The 23,056-nt window shown below is 37.3% G+C and overlaps 1 long non-coding RNA gene across 2 annotated transcripts in view; it reads right to left on the bottom strand.

The window, feature by feature from the left end:
• LOC135291106 (uncharacterized) overlaps positions 1-19,379 on the bottom strand; it is an 85,390-nt gene extending 66,011 nt beyond the window's left edge. For both annotated transcript variants that reach the window (XR_010353973.1, XR_010353972.1), the window contains exons 1-3: positions 18,620-19,379; positions 7,865-8,100; positions 3,698-3,762 (exon numbers count right to left, since the gene is read on the bottom strand). This is a non-coding gene — a long non-coding RNA (uncharacterized LOC135291106). The remainder of the gene's footprint in view (positions 1-3,697; positions 3,763-7,864; positions 8,101-18,619) is intronic.
• Positions 19,380-23,056: the final 3,677 nt, after the last annotated feature.

Raw genomic sequence — 23,056 nt, 5'->3', positions numbered from 1 at the left:
AGTTTTACAGGGGAAAAAATTAGGCTTATGATGCTTCATTCTGCCCTGATAGCAACTACAAATATATCCTATATTTTATGAAGAAAATGTACTTTTACAGGCTCTATTAATAGCATATGTATATACACAGGTTCAGAAACCAAGTGCTTTAACTCCAGTTTTTTTATCCACTTGCTTTACCTCACTTTGGACAAAAAGATAAGGGTTGAGTCTCTAATGCCTGTGGGATGGTATGTTGTTGCAAAGTCATGAAATTCCCTGTAAAAAAAAGCCCATTACTCCTGCCTTATCACCGTATTTCCTTCATCCTCATGAACTGATTAAACTGTGGGCTTTTTTTCTTCCCAATACAACTGCAATTGGCAGTCAATGTTTTATTAACTAAATAATGCATTAGGACTCTTAATTAACAATTGAAAATCTTCAGAATGAGAAGATTATCTTTTTTCTTTTTTAATTGGAAAATAATTACAGCAAATTGCACACAAAATTTGTTTCTAATTAAAAAAAAAAAAAAACAAAAAACAACAAAAAAAAACAAAATTGGAAAAAAAAACCCTCAGAAGTTTGTACTCTTAGAGGTCTTAGAATATTTTTCCCTTGCAATCTTCAGGGCTCATTTAAAAGTTTTCCACTACCTTCAAAACTGAAAATTTAAATTGAACTGTACAAGAGGGGAGAAGAAAATAGAAATTCTGAAGATTGCTTTGACCCCTTGAATCAAAGCATTTTTAAAAAACATTTTCCATTTGAGATTAATATCTCATCAGTCCATGCATTTCATGTCTCCTTTGCCACACTTAGCTCATAAAGGCCTATTTATTTCAAGCAGCTAAGAGACACTTTCAGTTTCCCAGATCTCTTTGACCAGCCTGCGGTGTTCAGAAAGACAATGTCTGTCCCTGAAAAATGGTTGATGACAACAGACAATCCAAGCCCAGGGATGAAAGCTTTGCAGTCTCAGAGACAACTGTCCACCTTCACATATCAGTAACTACCCAGCTACTCAGCAGTCTGTATTCCTGTTCACTCACTGGCCTCACAGTTTGTTGCAGAAACAAGGGGTATTGAATACCAACAACTCAACCTGATAAGTCTGGATGGCTTTGGTTTAAACTTGATGCCAAACTTGAAGACAAAATAACAGGCATACTAAAATGAACTGATGTCCAATTACCCAATAACATTATTTTTTTTCATATCTTAGCAATTAAAAAGGGGACTGCAAAAAGTGATGTTTTAAATAAAAGTCAGATTAACAACTATTTAGACGCTCAAGTAGGTAGCGAATATTAGAAGATATCAGCAATTTCATTTCTCTGCATTTGAACTCTAAATTGTTTTCTACATTGGTGAGTATGACACAGTGGATAAGATCCCTTTACAAAAATAGTTCATTGCAAGGGGATGAGACATAGATGAAATACTGGTAGCTTGCTAAAATGGGCAGAGAGCCATGAAAGCAAGTAGGCGCATATTTCTCACGCAGTATAAGAGGCAAAAACTAGCTGTAAATTTACTGTAGTCCTCCTCCAATGCACATTTTCCCCTTTCCCCAGTTGCTCACCAACTGCCGTACATACCACCCAGACATACTTGTTGTGTCAATTTAAAGAGTCTTTAAAGACAATACTGGCTAAAACTATTGCTCTGTTTTATTTACACTATCTCTATGAAATAATTTCTGCTATGAAAACAAGGAGTATAATTGGTTGTTATTCAGGGAAGACACAATTCTTGTCCATATTGCTTCAGTTTTGTACCAGCATGGAACCAATGAAACCAGTAGAACTCTCTTAGCATAAAACTGGCAGTGGAAATATTAATTAACTTTACCCATTAGACATCTTCATCTGTATGGAAATGATAATGGTTTCTCTGACATCTCTCAGAAGAGAATGAGGTTGGATTTCTTCTATTGAAGATCTCATTTCCACCTGCAAATCTCTATTCTCCTTAAAGGTTATATTATAACATAACTGCAATCTGTTCTTATTTTACCTCTTCACGGATAAATACACAACTTCCTGCAGTGCAGCCACACTTAGCTTTGAAGCGGAATATTGTACATATAAAAACCTCTGAATCCACATCAAATAAGTGCTGTTGACTGCCACTCTAGATCTGGACAATCAGTTTTCAGAATAATTACCTATTCAAAATATGGCAAACCTGCAGTCAGGCGCAAAAGTTGCACTGAAGACAGTGAATACCACTCAACCTTCTAAACTGCTTTAGAAAAGTATTGAAAAAGCACATCATAATTTGCAAGTGCAGTATATGAGCTGCATAAACAGAATTTCCACAGAACAAGACCACCCTATTGTCCCCAGGGTCAAAAGCCTGTAACCATCATGCTGACTTAGGAGATTCTAAACTGGTCTTTAAGGATCTGTTCCTAGGAGAGATAGTAGGAGACCATATTGCCTATGGAACCAAGTACTGAAAGATGTTGCATTTATGAAACTCTACTCTTCTACTCCAACCTCTTCTAATTCTCACCCATATTTCAGTTGTACATGAGATTCTTCTGAAAGCACTCTAATTAATATGAATTACATACATTACTATCACACACTGTTCTTTATTCTAACTTTTCATATCACTGTTATAAATTAAAAGAAGAGAAAAAAAATACATTCTAGGGGTAGTGTCCATAAAATTTAGGAGCCACCTCTTGCTCTTGTAAAGTATAAAGGAAGAAAAAAAATGTAATTTTTTCCTTTGGCTTGTCAAAGACAGGCCAAATACTGATGAAAATTAAGCTGTTATATGAAGGAATACATAATCATACAACTACAGTGAGTAAGAAGACTTACATGATTTCTTACATTTAAGAATGTTAGAAATCAAGTCTTCATTAAATCTTGAAGATCCACAGAATGCTAGGAATATTATTTAAAGAAGAAAACCCCCAGAAAACATTTATTTAGATTTTAGATACTGTAAAGAAAAGCAATTCACTAAAGAGTACTAATTTATAAAGACCTTTCAGACCTACTGTGCACACTGACAGGATTCAGGGTTGCTTCACTTTGCTGACATAATTCCAACGAAAAGGAGCCATAAAAAGAGAAAGAACAGCATGACTCTTCTAGGGACAAAACCCCCTTGTTCTTGGATTTTACAGAACTAGTTCATTTGGGAGCAAAGCATGTATTTGTGGATGAGAATGGTAGCAGGGTATTGATCTATAGATATTTATTAATCAGTAATACGATTTTAAAAGAAAAGAGGTGAAACTGAACTTTGGAAAGACTAGTCTGAATTTAGAAAGTATTTATTCAAAAATTGGACTTATTTTGTAAACTTTGCTTTTATTGCCTGATCTAAAAAATTAACTTCCTTAGAAGCCTTGATCTAAATTCGGACTGAGACATGAGATGTCACAAACATATTTTTCCTGTTTATTTGAAGCTCACTTCCAGGAAAATACTGTGTACCATTCTTCTGGTGGATATCTCTTTACTTAATTTTACTGTTATCACCCGCAAGCTGTAGAAATTTAGAAGTTCAAGATGCCAATTCTTCCCATATATAGAAGAATATGTTTGAAAATAAAATCACTAGGTTTCCCATTTTAAAAGGACAGCTTTCCAAATAGGAATAAAGAGTGACTTCCCTACTTCATAATTCATAGCAGTAGCAGACTTCCCTTAGTTTCTGCAAGGGTTCCCTCGGAAAAAAATGCACTTGCCTGGCCAAGTACTTTTCAGATAAGATGCCTGACTTGCAGCCAAGGAAGATGTCACTTTGGATATCCTGCAAAAACAAGAGACAGCCCAACTTAGCAATGCAGCTCATTTGAATAAGCAGAGGTCTCTGTCTCTTAAAGAGGAAGATTCATTCCCTATGGCAACAGCAATTCAGAGCCAAATGTTCTACAGAATTTGCCAAACAGAGAAAACAAAGCAATATATCATAGAAACATGTGATTTTATGTTACTTAAAGAAACTATAATCCTTGTTCTTACTAAACATCCTCAAAAGTCCTCTGAAACTGAATAGAATATTCCTATGGACTTCTGGATCATCTGGGTAATTCTTTGCAGGAAAAAAAAAACATCAACAACAAGCAACAGACCCTTAACTGAAACTCAAAGAGAAAGGATCAAAGAGAAAAGTAAAAAAATCAAAAAGAGCAAAAAAATCAGTCACTGTCATAAAATCCTCTTCAAAATTATTTTCCCTTCTAAGCTTTATGGGTACCAATAACAAATGCATCATTAACATCTTATACAACATGTTAAAATCCAATTACAGATGATACTTCTTTTTGCCATGCAAATTACTAGAAATAAATCCTAGAAGGTATAGAGATTAATGTGGTTTATTTAAGATGTTGCTGTATTTCTCTCCTTTACTTTCCCTAGAGATCTTTCTGAGGTTATTCTCTTTTTTCCTAAATATGTCAAAAGTTTATAGAATTAGTCTTCTGGAAACTAAAGGCTATTATTTTCCCCCATCACTGACTACATTTATGTGTGTTTTAAGTGATAAAATGAATACCGATTTTCTCCTCCTTGATCCTGCTGGACCTGTCAAAATTTTTAAGCAGTGTCTCCAAGGTCTGACTTAAGAGGGCATTGCTGAAATGCTGCCAAAGTTGTCTTTGCAACAAAGTGATAATTCAAGCTTATTTTCAGAATTTATGAACAGAAGAGAAACTAACAAATCATTGAAATTTATGATAAAAAAATCAGTCTGTTCTCAACTGCCTTTCAGTCCTTTCTTTCATTACCTTAGTTCTTCTGTCACTACTTATTCTTATGTTGCATAAATCATTAATGTATGTAGAAAAAGCAATCTTGAGAGACTGCTCAAGCCTGCAGTTTGTATTGTAAGAAAGTATTAATGAACATAAGCCTATTTTCCTTTTCTTTTTTCCTCATATTTTCTTTAAAGGAAAATATTAAGAGCTATTCACTGCTACAGAAAGTAACGGTCTGAAAGCTCCAGAACAAAACTTATTTATAATAATACTAAAATTTTTCAAATAAGGTTATTTTCAGATTGCATTTCCAGTAGTTTTCATCTAGGTTACAGCTAGATTGATAGCAACAGTAGACAGCATGCCAAAATCTTCACAGAAACCTTACTGATTTCCTGTGTAACCAAACACTGAGAAGACCATGTGGATTAACTTCTTGTGGGAAATCCAAACCATCAGCCTTATTATCTAAACTAGAGCAAAAACCAAAAAGCTGCTTGAAGCATGAGAACTAGGAAGGAAATTGAAGTGCAAAGTGCCTCTGCCAAAGCTGTCGCAGCTCCTCTGCCAACTGCCATCTGTCCAGGTGGCTGCCATTCATGGTATAAACAAATGGAGAGTAGTGGTATAAATCAATTTAGGCAAAGGATATGAGCTAGGAAGGACCCCTACATCATTCAAGAGGATAACATTAAAATAACAGGTTGACCAGCTGGGTAAGAGATTGTGCATCCCAGACAAATAATTTTTTTAATGGCCATGTTCACTTAAGAGTTGGAACTTGATCCTTGCATGTTCCTTCCAGCTCAGAATAATCTGTGGTTCTGTGAAGATGAAAAAGAATGAATATAGGAGATAAATTAGACCATCCGAAAATGTTTCATGAAAATGTGTCTTTGCAACAGCAGTTGCTGTTAATTCTCATGGAAATCAAATAATTTCAAGGTATGCTAGTATTTTCAACGAAGAAATCATGTTTAGAGGATGTAATCCTACAGAAGTTACCTGCCCCCAAAAGGCATTTGACTAGCTGTAACCACAGACTTCTCTCACAGAAGTCTCTTCTCTTACCAGGGAGGGTTTTCTGCTGAAGTAAGCCTCTGTGCCCCAGTGAAAGTCATGGCATCTCAAGAAAGACTCTGCTTTTCTTGAGTGCAGAAGTTGGAAAGCAATTTGGAAATACTAACTCTGTTTTGTGGGGGACACTTGCTGGCAGGGCCTTGAAAGCAACCACTTATGTTCTATGTGTCCACACTCTCTATCATGTGTGTTTACTTCCCAACTCAGAGACAAGGCACCATTTGCTTCATTACCCAGCAAGTGAAATCCTCAAGAAATTACTGTCCTGCTAGTGGTGGAAATTCTGTTGCTGCTACTGCAGTCTAATAGAAACAGGAGTACCTGCTAATGAATACAGACTTCTTTCCTTCCAGAGTAAGGCAGAAAGTGAAGTATGGAAACGGGTATTTAGCGTGCCCATATTCTCGCAGGGGAAGCCAAATACCACCTGCAGGCCTCAGTGGGGCTTGCAGACCTGTTGCAAAGCAGTAAACAATGCCTCTTCTACCGGTATTAAACTAGCTATTCATTGCCAGTAACTGCATATTTAACAGCATATTTATTAGCTCTTGGGGAGTACAGAATTCAAGCCAGTTTGCTTCTTTCTCTTTCTGCCTGGCCTTGTCATGTGTAGTTCTCTGTTGGGCTGCTGCCCAAGGAGTCCTTAGTTAATTGAATATAATTATTCTGCATCCTACTTTCAAATGCTAATGCAGTTTCACCTCTCCTTGTAACACAATACAGATGAGAGCCCCAACTGTTGTCTGGTACATGTAATTCTTTCCTCTTCAATACATTCACCTCCATAATAAAGCAGCAGTTTGCTGGGTGCTGTTGATCTTTAAGTATAATGTACAATGATGACTAAATTAGTAATGAAAGGTAGTTAAAAGTATTAAAATGCAGCTAGTTCTTCAGTGAAAGATGAATTTTATAAGCATTCAGCTCTACTCTTTCTGTCATTACTCATTAATAAATTAACAAGGCAGTCAATTAACACGTTCATCTTCACCTGAGATTGACAAGCTGTAGAAAGCAGGCAGGACACAGAGGATGCTTTTTCACTGAGAGAGAGTCCTCAAATATCAATAAACATCTGTCAGGGCTGAGAGAGCTCTTAATCAGTTTGGAACATCTAGATGGCCAGTTAGTGTTGCATTGCCTCCAAAGAGGTCTTCTGTGTCATTTTAAAAGAGCCAGAGCATGGGGTTTTGTTTTAGTGCAGATATGTCTGGTATTTTGGTTTTGTTTTGTTACCTTTTTTTTAAACACACTTTAAGACATGTTTTAACTTAAAAACCTAGTTATTTAAGGGTGCTTTGCAACATTATGCCATAAGATTATGCCCCTATATGCAAATTAATAGATTTGGGCAGCAAATATTCTGTGTTCTTTTATATTTATTTTCTTTATTCTGGTGCAAGACATATTGAGATTTCAAGAGAAAAAATATTCTAAATTGAGATTTTCAATCAAAAGCTCAGCTTTTTTTTTTTTTTTTTTGTGAAGCAGTTTTTCAACAGTGCTTCAGTGCTTATGTAGATCCTGCAAAGGTTTTTTTTAAAAACAGTTCTTTCAAAATACATTTGAAAACGGAAAAGCAGGTTTTCAAGACTGTTACTCTAAGGATGATCTTCAGAAAGCTGAAATAAATTTTTGATAAAGTGTGTGATTTTGAAAAAGAAAATGAGTGTGTTATTACTCAGTGCAAAAAAAATTTGAATTGAAATATTCTGATCAGTTCTGCCAATAAAAAATCCTTATGACAGTCTGTGCAGTGAACAATACGGGGGAAGATGTTTACTTAAAATTGTGTGTGCAGACAATTCCTGACACTAATTAAAATTGAAGAGCTCTTGTCAAATGTACCTAATTCAAGATTTTGGGGAATACCTGGGAAAGGCTTCTGCCAACTTAGAAATATCTAAATGCATTAAAGCCACTTTTATTCCTCTTTCATAGTGATTTTAACATCCAGGATCCTTGTAGATGTTATTGTAAATATGAAAATGTTTCAGCACTGTATCAATATGTCTTGGATAATATGTTTAATTTTAACATAGAATTCTGTCTTACCATGGCCTACTGTCTTACCTGTTTCACTAGTTGGTATAGAAAAATGTTGGTATATGCTGCCAATGGCCTTGCAAATGATGTAGCCCCAGGACAGCATGCTTGACCTTCTCCTGTCAGCCAGGGTTTTTAATTATCCAGTCTTCCACTCCAAAAGTGTTACCTGAGTGTGAAGTTCTCTATCATTTTGGTTTCCCAGCATATAGCAGATTGTTTCAGTTGGGTAAAAGTATGGTAGAAGGAGCCAAGGTGTTAATCTGAGGAAGGACAGATGAAATCATTCTTACAGGATAATTCCAGATACAACAGTTTAGTGAAATAAAAGTAGTACTTCTAAGTTAATGTTCAGATCTTGCACTTTACCCGTAAATTAAAAAAAAAAAAAAAAAAAAGTAGCAAGGCTCTTTTTTTTTTTTTTTTTTTGGGAATCTCCAGTTACAGAGTGCAAATTCAACTCCCACCACCAGTTTTTCTTTATGTGTCTTGTAAGCCTTAATAAGGGCTAATAAATATGTTTCTGGCATATCTGTACATAGATTCTGTGATGAAAGAGGAGAAAAAGCTGTGGCTTCTATATAAATAATCATCAGGCACTTAATACAAACATTCATAACATTAGTGAGAGAAGACAAGTGTTGGGACCCAGGACATCTCTCTGGATGTCCTGGATGTCTCAAAGCCCTGGCAGGAGCTCGGAGACCCTGGCAGGAAGCCAAAGACACCTGGGAATTCAATCTTAATTCATGGAGCAAATTGCCAACCTGATATAAAGAATTACAGGCCGCAAAAGTTTAAGTAGCATAGCAGTAGCAATCACAGGGTGAAAGAAAAAATTTTAGAGCGCTGTACAGGGGTTTTTGTGTGTTGTACAGGGGGGTTTGAAATTCTGTACATGGGGGTCAGGGGTTCTAAGATGGAGGGATTTGGACGTGCCCTGTCCTTCTTCTTTCTTCTCCTTGGCATCCATGTTCAGGATGATGTTGGCATGTGGGGATTGGTTCATGGTGAAGGTGCACTTGCCAACAAGGGCGAAAAGTATTGGAAATTGAAGGTAAATATCTAATATGTAGTTTTCACTATAAAAGAGACAACTGCCCTGTGGGCGGGAGAGAGTGCCCTTGGCTGTCTTGCTGATCAGACCTTGGCTGGACAGACAGAAAAACTTTGTAGATAAGGAACAATAAACTCAACTGAAGACCAAAAAGCAAGAGTCCAGACTCCTTCTTCGAAAGCGCGGCCTGCCCAGAACCACCTTTTCCCGTGCTGGGGCAGAGACAAGTAACAGCCGACCCCGGCAGACTAGTTCATAACCTTCTGATTTCTAGTTATTTCATTTCATCAGTTTCCCTTCTGCACATCACTACAGGTCTGTGGTGTTATCAAACTGTCTTACTTTATTACTCCACAGACATGTAGCCTGCCTTCTAGCCTTACCTCAACAGTGGATACTAACCAAAATCAGAACATACTTAAAATAATCTGTACCTCTTACAGCCACGAGGTCTTCTCCTATTTCACTTGATCATTATACCTAAGTGCTAATTTCTTTTTATTTGGATTAAGACGGTATTTAGTGTCTATCTGCAAACCCCTCAGCCTGATAAGGAAATATGCTGGATGGTTTCAAAGTCATATTGACTAGACAGAACTACAGGAGACTGGAAACCCACATCCCTTTGTCTTTATTTGAAAGATAAAAGTTTCCCTTGCATCTTTGAGTTTGCAAAACACATACAGGAATGTGAGATGGCAGAAATTCAATCCACACCAAAATTAACACTGTTTTCTTGAAGAATTTCTGCCTCATTTGTGAGAAAAAGAGATACAGCTTAAACACTATTGACTTGTTTAGTCATGCTGTCTTCTTCTTTTGCAGTTGCCTTTTCTAAATGGTGTACTGGACAAGTAGGGGATTCTTGACACCATTAATCATGGTTTTCTCATGCCCAGGATAAGTTTTCTTTGCTAACAAGATTATAAAACCACCACCTATTTATGTCTAAAGAATGCTATCTCACTGAGATCTGACATTTTGGAGCTCCTCTCCCAATCTTATAAAAAATCCTATGAATATTCCATTAATTGGAACATGTTGCAAAGTGGGGGAAGCAGACAGAAACACTTAAGAGTTGCTCATGTTTCCCATGCATCCCATTTTGTTTTGATGTGGATGCTCTTTTCAGTTTTGTGCTTTTTTAAATGATTTGAGTAAGATTTTTAAAAGTTTTTTTCACCTGTAATTTCTTATGATTGATTCAAAATGATGGGGAATACTGATGAGAAAAATTGGACTGTAATAGCTGTAAGAGCTTGTTACTGATTACTGCCTACCAGAAATTGCGATTACAAAAAGGCTGCTGTTGCACTGCATGTGTGGAAAACAGAACACAAAGAAACATTTTAGATACAAAATTATTCACTTGCTAACTAATATAAATAATTAAAATAATCAGCCACCAATTCTTATGGGATGATAACATACATATTTGTTTTTAACTTCAGTAACAGGAGGTCTTAAGATGACCGTAAATTGAAAGAACAGACATGATATTATAATTGCTGACCACTTCCTTGTGGAATTAGATGGTTTGCCATGGAGAACAGATATTGATTGCACTGTTGGCACTCTGTCAGGTGATGCAAACTGGGGATGCCATGTAGAGATATGAATCAGTTTTGCAACAAAATTTGAACTATTGCTTGAACAGCCAGTTTACACTAAAAGTAAGCAAACTTTGATGTAGATGTTGAGGATTGTTCTAGCCCCTTTGCAGCATTCTTTAACTAAGTTTATAACAGAAATTAAGTAAAAACAGTACCCCGTGAACTAAAGCTCCTGATGTCTTGTCTCATATTTCTTTCAGTCTCATTAACTTGGTCTGGTAACTATTATCCAGACAACTGCATGCAAATATTGAGAGTATCTCCTTAATAGCACACCATCTTGACTTAGGTGGTGCTTTAATATGGAGCTTGATGGCCATTTGGTGAGAGAGGCTTTAAACTAAAGTACTGCTAATGTCTGAACTGGTAATGAAAGAGGGATAAAGCAGCTCAAGTTCCAACATTGCAAAACACATTGCATGTGCAACTTTTCAGCTGCTTATGCAATTAGCCTGTTAAGAAACCACTTCTACTGTTCTAATGCTGTTCTGCATCATGACCACTACCATTCTTCTGTCCCTGGAAAGAGACTGCCTTGAAGAAATTATTCAGAATTATTACCTTATGCAATTTAAAAATTGCATTCACTTTCACAATTACAACAAGCTTCAGTTCATAAACATTGTAGAGTTTTTCTGCTGTTTGTACCACCTTCATTAGGTGCAGGGTGGGAAGTGGAAAACTTCATATTGCATGTCTTTCTTTGAATATTTATGATTACATTCATGTTTAGACAAATGTAGGCCTGGAGGGGACAGTTAAATCCACTGTGTGCTTCAAGACAAGAATAAGCGCACATCAAACCCTGAAGATAACACTTTTCTGTGTTGTTCTGGAAAAAAAAATAGCAGTATAGATTCTATAACTTTCCTAAGCAGAAGATTCCATTGTTTCACTAAGCTGTTACTAAGATATATCCAATATCTAGCTTCAGACTTTTTAATTAATTTTAATGCTGTTTTGTCCTATCCTAATAGATTGCTTCCCCATTCTAACTTAGACAAGCTGAAAATTTTCAGCTTCCTTTGTTTTGCTGTCCTCCTCTAGATGTAGGCTGACCCACTTGCTCTTGAAGTGTATATTGCATTCAAGATGCCACTTCAGCAGCAAAGAGTAGAACAGCTCATACTTGGAACTGCAAAGTAAACTCTGATCACTCTATTGCTTGGAGCATGCCCAAGACAGAGGAAATTTCTGGAATATTACACACAAAAAATCATTAAAGGTCTCTACTGTGCTTCTACCAATAATACTTTTTTTTTTTTTCCAAGGATCTAAAAACTTGGAAAATCTAGGAGTAAAAAAAAATATATTTCTGACACAAAGACCAAATTCTTTCCAAACAGAAAGCTCCAGTGTCCAGCATGGGAAGATTCAAGTACTAGATCTTAGCATTTCTAAATTCCCCTCTTAGAAGGGTCTCTTTTGATTCCATTCTCTCATGTCAAATTTCTCCTCAGGTAACCAGCTTGCAGCTGAGACCTGACCAGAAAATATCAATCAAAAACATGAGGTCTTCTAGACCTGACAGAATTCAAAACAGACAATGGGAAAACATTAGGTAATTTTGCCACAAACCATTCAAAATCAGATTTTCTTACTTTATTTTTTTTTTCTCCTGATAGGTATGCAGAAAAAGAAAGAAATCTGTCAAGCAAATCAACAAGCAGACATAGAAAAAATAAAACAGAATGCATCTTGGCTTTAATTAAAGAGTTTCCTCTGAATTTCTGTAAGACAGTGGAAGCCTGAGCCAGCAATTTATTTTGGATAATTAAATCTCTTTCTTTCCTTTACATTTCATTATAAAAAAGAATATTTATACCAACCTTTTTCAGAAAATGTAATGCATTTGGAAATACTTGAATAAAGGTCTGTCAGTAATGATAGACTAGAAGTCCAAATCTGTGGTCTGAAAATGTATTGAAGGATGAAGAGGTTAAGCAGAAATGAAAACAGATTACTGGCATACTGAAATGCCAGTAAAACTGGGCAGCAAAACTGAGCTGAGATAGTCAATACTGTGTTTCCTGTGATCAGATAGAGTTTTCTTAATCAGGACACAGGTAATTTCAGTAGAGCACTTGAAGCAAAAACAGAGACACTGGTGTTAAGACTCCTAAGAATTTCTATTGACAGCTCTGGGTAATGACTCATGCACGGAGAACTAATAAAAGCATTACTATGTGTGGTTTAAGATTTCAAGCCTGTAGTTGTTACTTATTTTTACAACAAATAGCACTCACAGAGTGACAACACAGAGCACTACTATCTTACCCAAAGTGGGTATTTTTACATTTAAACAGTAAATGTTTAATACTTAGCAATGTGTCCTCATCTTCCTACACCTGCCACTATTTGTTTTTATAAAAATGAACCCATATATTTTCATCTGTTAAATGTCTATGTTCATCTGTTAAATGTCTATGTTCCAAAATCAAAAATTATTCAACGCTGGTCTGGAATTTTGCTATTTCTTGAAACTATAGCTCAAATTAAACATACAGTGACTTTGCACACTGTGGGAGTGAGCGTGGAGGAGGTTAGGAATGAAAATTTGCAAGCAAGCTCTTCTTCCAGTGATCATTGTTTGTATCATGGAGATCAGATTCACCAGCTTCATAGGGAAATTACTGGTAAACAGTGGTGGAGCTTGTAGCATTTCATCCAGCTTACATACTCTTCTTACAATGTCAATTCTTACAGTGCCTTGGAATCTGCAAACACTGCTATTCTTTCAGGGAAGAAGCTGATTGGGGCAGTGTGTTACTGAAGCTAGGAAGAAATACAGGGTAAAAAATTAGGCAACAGGCTCCAGCTTCTGGAAACAGGGAAAAAAAATTGCTGGCAAAGATGAAGAAATTTCCTACCTTTAGGAAATAAGATAATGATCTTCCAAATCAGCTGAGGAGTGTCAACCAGTGACACAGCTGCTGGAGGATGACAATGGGCAGTAAAATTCTAGTGTCAGCTGGAGGGTCCCCAAAACACATGTTTATATTTTTTATAAATAATCTAACATGGGGTATATGTATGGGTGCGTGTTGAGCAGGAGTCCTCCTCCCAAATCCCTCAAACTGTATGGAAGCTCTAAGACTGCTTTAAAAATCCTTAGGCTTGAAACTTGACTTGGTTGTGAAATACAAAGAAAGAAAAAGTTGGGTTGTTAGCTCCCAGCTGTGAATCTCACAGCTCATCAAGAAACTCTGTGGAGTCACAACAGCCAGTCAGACCATCTTTCTGAGCAGGACCTCTGCAGTAAAAGCATTCTTTAACATTCCTGCAGCAGGTACACCTATCACTCAATAACTCTTCCCAGACACTCCATTTCATAGTAGGAAGCCTGATGTCAATTCGAGAACAAGGTAAAAGTTTTAGTATCAAAAGGGGATGTGCACAAGGATGATATGGTAGTCACTTTTTTTATTTCCACCTTCTATTGACCTTGTTTTTTCAGACCATGAAAGCATATGGACATTCTGTATTTCTTTATTGATTTTTCTATTGTCCCCTGAGGACACAAAGGCACAAAGCTATATCGTGCCAAAAATACCAACCAGAACTTTATATCAGTGGGAAAGGCACATGATTTTCCTCAGTTTCAGAGGAATATAGGTCAGCAATGTTAGGAAAACCATTTTGTTTGGCTGTGATTCATTGGGAGCAAATCAATGGAAATGACATCAACATTTTGTAGTTGTGGTCACTTTTGTTCAACTTCATTCTGCAGCTGTCTCTATAGACAGAAAAGATTTTTGCTCCTGCAGCCCCATAAACTGAGTGAAGAACTTAACAAGGATTTGTTACTTTCCTGCCATAGGCCTAATAGCTAATTTTTACTGGGCATCTTAAGTGTTCAGCTACAGTTTAGCAAGAGGATTAAAAAAACAATGGTTATAAAATAGTCTAAATGAAGGTGTTAAATGTATAGGAACATATACTCAAAACAAATGCTCATGCTTTTATTTAATAGGAGGCTCAAGCACTTTTTTTACATGTCCACTATGTGGTAGATTTAATGTGAAAAATATTATAAACAAGCCCACATTGTCCAATGTGACTATAGAATTCTCTGTTCACGATTTGGATGTATTCAATTTGGAAGATACAACAATGACTTATGGTTGATGTTAAATGAAATTAAATACTTGAGCACTTCATGATTCAGATGTTTTTATTAATTCAATCTTTGTGTAACAAAGCCTATGATCCTCTCCCCTTTCTGACTTACTTTTCTTTACACTTCTATACAGCCGATAAAATTCCTTACATAGCAGGAAGAAGGCATTAAAGACACCCTTCCCTGAAAATCATATGTCAGAAAATATGTATTATTTTTCTCCTAATTCTTGTTAGAAGAAACATAACACTGCAAGAATTTATGTCAGTGAAAAAAATTCATCTATTAAAGTAGAAAAATATTAATGTTGCGTCTCATAAGCTTTTTTTAGTGGTGCTGCTTCCTGGGTTTTGGGTTTTTTTGTATAGAGAGCATTGGCTGAGGTTAGAGAATAGCAAGTTTTTGTACCAAAGCTAACCAAGGGGGAAAATGGTACATCTCATTTCAAAACAGTTGAAAACTCTTAAACCATGTACTATCCCATAAGACAGCTTGGTCTAAGACTTAACTAAGTCAGGAAACTTTTGATACTATAGCTTTGTGTTTGGGAAAGAACTCAAAAAACCCATAAAGGTTAAATTTTTCATCATTTGACACCACTAAGTTGTCTAGAAAATTGTGTAAAAATGGATTTATTGAATCCATTACTAATGCTATGATGGACTTGTCTGGAATGATATAATATTTTACCAACATCAGCCAGTCTGGAGAAAAAATATATTCAGTCTTTTGAGAAATTTGTCATATTCTGACCCTTCCTTTCATTCATTAGCTATTGCAATTCTTCCGACAAGACCACAGGGAGAATTATTTTGTGACTTTATTTGTCATATTATTTCAGATGTTCCCTTTCAGGTAAGGACTTAGTTGCTGTTTTAAAGTTTTTCTAGACAGAAACAAAAAATTATAAATCCCTACAGAACAAAGGAAACTAAATTGTCATGTATCTTATTTCACCCAGATACGGACCTACAGCTATAGGCTTTCACTCTTATCACATTTCCGGGGGAAGTATCTATTTTTAATTTTTTACCTTTTTTACAAAATAAATACTATAAATGCATAAAGACATGATCTGTACTTCTATATTGCTTTACAGTTGAAGAAAAAATCCTTTAGGCTGTGGGCAAGCAGTATATTTTCCTACACTTAGACTGACTGATAGAGATAAAAGATTGATATCTACTTACAAATAGTAACATCATTGTGTCTGTCAATGACACAATGGTCATTGATATTTTGCTGGTCAGAACAGCAAAATAGGCTGATGTCTACAAAAAAAAAATTTCATTTACTGAGTAGGTAGTGCTTTATTTAAATTTAATTATACTAGAAGCATTTTTTATTAGAACACTTTTAGTCTAAAAAGAGTAAACATTAAGAGTATCCCAATGTGCAACAAAAATGTATGTACTCAGTCTGGAATGAAGATATTAGGAATAAATTCTTCACTGTGAGGTTGGCCAGGGCCTGGCACAGGTTAACTAGAGAAGCTGTCCATGTTCCATCCCTGGAAATGTCCAAAACCAGGCTGGATGGAGCTCTGAGTAGTCTGATTTAGTGGAAGGTATCCATCGTAAGGGTTGGAAATAGAACTTTTAGGTTTCCCCCAGCCCTAAAAATTCTAAGATATTTTGTGTCTATGTTAGTTCTCTCCCACCTATCTGCCTTACCTATACCATATATCTCCTTCTTCCTCTTTGTGTTCTTGTTCATTTAGGACATCCTCCTAAGTAATTACTATTGCTGAAAGGATTCATGAAAGAAAAATGGCTTCTAACACCTTCTGTAATACACAGCCAGTATTGTGGTTATTATAAAACTAGTTTCAGTAATAAATGCAAAAAAACCGCAAACCTGTACAAATGTCACTATTACTGTTGCCTTATATATTCCTTTTATATATTTGTTCAATGAGCCATGACTGTAGCAACACCTCAGAACAAACATAAGTTTCAGAAGCTCGTGAATGACAGTGAAGCACTGTGAAGACTACACAATTTGCTATATGCTGTCTTATGGATTAGTGAAATTCAAGAAAAATGGTGCTGAAATGTGAAATTGTCTCCAAAAAGTGATTGGTCTCTGCTTGTACAGTGTCAACATTCAAAGCTTGATTTAAAACGTTTGTTTAATTTGGTCACTTTTTTTTTTCTGTCTAAATGGGGCATAATTTAAAACGTAACTTCTGAGCATCAGCTGAAAAAGAAAAAAGCATTCAGGCTTAGCTAATTCATCAGTATGTCAGGAAGACATCATGAGGCACCTGCAATAAGGCTGTGACTCTTAGGGAAATGTGTTCCAAGGAGCAGTAGGACAGGGTGGAACCTTCCTAAAAGTTGTAAAAATCTATTTCCACCATAATACTTTTTCCTAAATTGAATGGCTTAAACATCACCTCTACAGTAGTTATGCTATTTTTCTGCTTCTTTTGGCAGGCCCAAAAGCTTTGATCTGATCTGGTTTCTACTTCATGTCTAGCAGGGCATATATAGAAATCAGACTGTACAGGATGCAGACTTCCTCTCTGCCTTAATATAAAAGAATGCAAACTTCACTCTTTTTGAGCTGTTCCATAAATCATCTGCATATACCTGATGCATTCATTTTTGTCTGAGACAAGAAGTGTCTCTGAGATTCCCAGTAAAGTTTATCACCATGGTCTTTTGCAAGAAAGTGAATGTTGTCTTTTTCTGTTGAAAGTTATTTACCTAACACTTCACACCTATTTTTCTCAGAGTAAAGTCAAATCATAGTTATTCCATTGCAATTCAGTTCATTGAGGTCAGCACATTTTCTTTTGCTCTCAATGAATAAAACTCAACTGTACTCTCACTATTGACACCTGATTACAGGCAATTTTTCATTTTGGATATTTGCATTTCAAGCCCACATTCTTCCATTCCAGTTATTAGGCAGACTCAATCTTAAATATATTAAATATTTTTCATATCTTGAACCCTCAAAGGCTGTCAAGGGCCTTCTGTCATGCAAAGTCTGCATCCAGTGCAAATGGGAGCTCCCCTGGCTTGCAGGCCTGCATTCTCCTAGTCCAGACCCTATTGAATAAGGGATATGCTTAGAAACACTAAATAGACCAATGAGTAAGTCATTGATCCCAGATTATGGGTCAAACCTCTCCTGGAACATCTCAGATCATACATATAGTTGCAGTGACAAATACAAATGCAATGAAACCAAATAATAAGCTCATCATGTGGTCCCCATCTCTCACTTTAAGGCAGCCTCACAGATCAGACAGCTTAGGTCCAAGTGCTAAGGATCACATTTACAGTACACAGAATGCACTGTTCATAACCATGCTGTGGAGGCGTCTGCTGCAAGGCAAAGTAATCTGGGAAAAGAGAATTTGATGTGACGTGTCTAGAGCCAAAGAGTGGAAAATAAGTGTTGCTACTTCATGACATGACAGGAGAGCCATCAGGATGGGAGTTATGGTGATGAGTCCCTCAAGGGGTGGACAACACCTATCCCCTACCCTGCCCTGAGGCTGTCATGGGTCTCCAGTGCCCAGGGCTTCCATCATGCCAAAGACAGCTTTTCCTATCCATCAGAGCTGGCTATGAAGGTGCCTCCCAGTCTACTTTCAGATACAGGATGAGCAATGCATCCATTGCCTCCTAAGAGGTCCTTACCTGTGGGTTTAGCAGGAAGGTTATTCTTGTAAATATCCTTGATAAGCCCAGACTGAATTACAGAGTCACAGAATGCACTAGTTGGAAGGGATCCACATCAATTATCAAAGCCCCACTCCTGACCCTGCACAGCCCCTTCCCCAGAGTCACACCATTTGCTTGAGAACATTGTCCAAAAACCTCTTGAACTCTGTCAGGTTTGTGCTGGGACCACTTCTCTGGGGAGTCTGTTCCAGTGCCCAACCACCCTCTGGGTGAAGAACCTTTTCTAATACTGAACCTAAACCTCCCCAGAAACAACTTCAGGCTGTTCCCTCAGGTCCTGTCCCTGCTCACCATTGAGAAGAGATCAGTGTCTGTCCCTCCTCTTCCTCTCACAAGGAAGCTGTAGCTGCAGTGAGGTCTCCCCTCAGGCTCCTCTTCTCCAGGCTGAACAGACCAAGGGACCTCAGCCACTCCTCACACGGCTTCACCCCAAGGCCCTGCACCATCCTTGTTACCCTCCTCTGCACACTCTCTAACAGCTCAATGTCTTTTTTGTGTTGTGGCACCAGAACTGCCCCCAGCACTCGAGGTGAGGCTGCCCCAGTGCAGAGCAGAGCAGGACAATCCCCTCCCTTGCCCGGCTGTGATGCTGTGCCTGATGCTCCCAGGGCACGGGGCCCTCCTGGCTGCCAGGGCACTGCTGGCTCCTGTTCAGCTGGCCATTGACCAGGATCCCCAGGTCCCTTTCCTGCACTCATTTCTGCTTTCCAGCCTGTCATTCATTTGTCTGTCTGTCTGTACACCCAGGGTTGCCCCATCCCAGGTGCAGAACCCAGCACTTGCCCTTGTTGAATTTCATGCAGTTGGTGCCTGCCCGGTCCTCTCATTTGTCAAGGCCTCTCTGCAGAGCCTTCCTGCCTTTGAGGGAGTCAGCTGCTCCTCCCAGTTCTGTATCATCTGACCTTACTTAGTAACCCTTCCAGTCCTGTGTCCAAGCCATTTATGAAGCTGTTGAAGAGCACAGGGCTGAGCATGGAGCCCTGTGGAACCCCCCAGTGACAGGTGACCAGTCTGGTGTCACCCCATTCCCTGTAACCCCTCGTGCCTGACCCCTGAGCCAGTTGCTCATCTGTTGCATGCTGTGTTGATCCATCTGAGCACTGGATATCTTGTCCAGAAGGACACTCTGAGAGAGAGAGTATCTAAAGCTCTGGATCCAAAGATATTACCTCCACTGGCTTCCCTTTGTCAAGTGGGTGGGTTACCTTGTCATAAAAGGGAATCAGGTTTTATATGTAGGAATTTCTTCCATTGACTGTGACTAATAAAGTGGTGTCTGCTTCCTTTGTACCCCTAGTTAGAAGGTAAAAATGTGCTTTTACATACTTCTGGTGCAGTCTTATCCCCCCCTTCACAGAGCAGGCAATGTCTTGCAGTAATAAGAACTGGCAAACAGCCTGCAGGACACTGACCAGGCTGGCACACTGATAGTTTCCCCTGGATGTGGGTTGGTGCATTTTTGTGAATTAAGAAAGAATGGTAAAAGCAAGAAAAACAACCCATCTGGTTTAATTAAATCAAGTGATTTTGGTATCTCCCACCCATCAGTGATACGGCAGGAAAAAGGGTATAGTTAGTACATGAAAAGCATATGGTGGAACCAAATCTACAGCCTTGCTTTTGATTATTGCCATTACTCTGTGTGTGTGTGTGAGTATGTGTATGTATGACATAAATGTCAGATTATATCCACCTGTAGCACAAACTGGTCTGTGTCAGAAAGTTAGTCGTAAGAGGGTCAAGTCTGCAGTAAGGACAAATCATTTTGTAAAGGCTTTAAAGATTATATTTGTTTAGTGCCAAGTCAGTGGTGAAATGTCAGGTGCCAATGCTGGTCCTGCTGGTTTCCTACAGACCGAAGTTACAATGGAATTAGCAGCTCACTTGCACTTTGCATATTGCTAAGTGTGTTAGGTTCCCTGTGAAAAGGCTAATTCAAACAAATGGGCTCGTATATTTCCATCCTGTAATTGCACTCCTTTCTGAAATTAGGGAAATAAATGTAAAATCTAAAAAATATTTTATATATAATATAAAAATATAAAATATGTATATGGTTTCTATAACACAGAAGCAGTTAAGGATTAAATTAAATCTACTGTATTTTTCTAACCTGAAAATTAGATACAGATTTCTGAATTGCCATTTGCTGTCATAATATCTCTACAAAATTGGATGTTTCAGATGCTCCCTGTATTAGTCCATTACGAAATGAAAACTGTCCTAAATCATGCAGAATTCCATTGGATGGTTCAAAAATAATCCGTGTCAGTTGCAGGATAATGAAGGTCTGCAAGAAGGGCCCCAACCAGTCACTTGCTTTCTGCAAACATTGGCATTTGAAAAATGCAAGATACCAAAGGCTGTATTTCATCAAATATTTAATCCCAGTCTTAACTTCACATAGAGATATTTACATATATAATATCTACAAACATAATCCCTATGTCTACAACTAAGGAAAACAATGCACTGTAGCAATGTTATATAATGGGAATCGTTCTGCAGAAGTTGACTGCCTGTGGAGAACGTTGTTTGAGATTCTTTCTGTAACCCAGATTAAGCAATTTGAAAGTCAATCAGTCTTTCTCCATTGCATATCATAGAATCACAAAAAATCATAGAATGGTGGAAGGGACCTTAAAAATTACTGCTTTCCAACTGCCTTGTCATGGGCAGGGACAACTCCTGCTAGACCAGGTTGCTCTAAGACCTGTCCGTCCTGGCCTAGAAGGTTTCCAGAGATCAGTCATCCACACCTTCTCTGGGTAACTTGTTCCCATGCCTCACCAGGTTCACAGGCAAGAATTTCTTCCTAATATCTAATCTAAGTCTACCCTCTTTCAGTTTAAATCCATTCCCCCCTGTCTTGTCACTCCATGCCTTCATAAAAAGTCCCTCAAGTTTTGATACCCACTGCAGGAGACCATGCAAAAATGCTTAAAACCCTGAGGCTGAGTATTTGTGCAGCACGTCCTAGGATGTGACTGGGCCCTTGTGTGGGTGGGAGATCCAAGCAGGGTAGAACGGATACGAATTCTCAGCCAGTAACTATGCCATGACTGGAAATTATGAGAAAGTAATCTGAGAGATATACAATACCCAAAAATGATGATGCAAGTTAGTGGGTGCTCTGGATCTCTCGTGAAGCAGAAAACCTGTATACAAAAAGAGGCACTATCCCAACATAACAATTTTCATGAAAAGCATTAACATTTGAAAATTACAGCAAACATATTGCTGTAATGACTGCACCAAACTCAACTATCACCCATAATAAGGTTTCTTAATAATTTTGAGATATTTAGTATTATACTGCTCAACTTTATGCTTGATGTGACAGGGAAATACATAAACTAAAATTCTTCTCAACTCCTTAAAAAAGTGCTGTCTATTCTTTCAATTAATCCCCTTGATCCTTTTGAAATAATTTATTAATTTTATTGCCCTATTTTTTGAATATTCCTCTGATTCATTTGAAAGCCCTGGAGGACAGAACACCAGTCTTCAGCTCTCCTGAAGATAATACAAAATAGTGCAGAGGTCAACAGAAATTTCTAGCCATCTATCTAAAACAATTCTGTAGAGAAGTGTTAATGGGTCCCATGGTACGAGTTATTCAGATATATACATTTTATTTCTTTGTACTTTGCTTAAATTATTTTTATAGCCCAAGCCTATATCTCTTACAAGAAATTCCCCTTTCTCATTAAGTCTGTATTTCACACAAATTAAAAAGCAGTAAAGTAATTTGAAATGGGAGTCTTCTAAAAAAAGATCTTTTCTTAAAAAGAAAAAAAAAGAAAACAAACCAGAATCTGAGTCTAAATATTTCAGCAGAACAAGTGTTTCTTCCCAAGACCTATTTAGTCAAGTCCACGGCAAAGCTGAATAGTATTTTAAATAGCATATGCTTACATCAGGGATTTCTCATCCTTTCTTTACACTTGGCAGAATTTGAAGGGTATTTTATGCACCAGAGTACTCTTTACAACAGTTATTTTTCCCAATTAGCATTAAATTAAAATAATGGCAAAAAAATAAAATTGGCAAAATAATTTACTTAAAACTTCTTGATAAAGAATAGTGTCAATGATGTTACAGTTTTTGCTGTATGATTCATGGTCATAAAAAAACATGAATTGGCCAGGCCATTTAACAGCAGATGTCTCTCACCTGTTCCGAAGCAAACTGCAAAACATTAAATAGTATGTGTGTGTACCAACAGAAGAGTGATAGAATTTAAAAGGAATTTGGCAAACCCCATCTTTAAATCTTTTATTTCTGGCATTTATTTTTCCACCTCTTAGTGGATTTATTACATCTTCTCTGAGGGGGGGAGAAAAGAAAGCTTAATTTTTGACAGTTTTTTACATACTATGTTAGCAAAATTCTGATGTACAGTAGACACAGAGATAGCCTCCTCTATCTACTCACTGAAATGTGAAAAATGTGATCACAGGAAGAAAAAGAGCATTTCTATGGCACAGAAATACTATTTCATTTTGAGTTTTTAAAATGTAATATTTCTGATTTCAGATATGAATGAACCTTTAACTTCAAAGTTGCCTTAAAACCATCCTGACAGATCATGTAATTTATTACACAGTTTTACTTCCATGGTTTCTGGAAACCACCTGTTTTTTTCTTCCATGGTTGTTTACAGTCAGTTAAATTGGACCACTGACATGCAGCGACAAGTTGTGAATTGTCTGGAGGAGTTCTCCT

Source organism: Passer domesticus, chromosome Z (genome assembly GCF_036417665.1).
Source record: "Passer domesticus isolate bPasDom1 chromosome Z, bPasDom1.hap1, whole genome shotgun sequence".
Taxonomy (NCBI): Eukaryota; Metazoa; Chordata; class Aves; order Passeriformes; family Passeridae; genus Passer; species Passer domesticus.
This window is presented reverse-complemented; position numbering and strand designations above follow the sequence as displayed.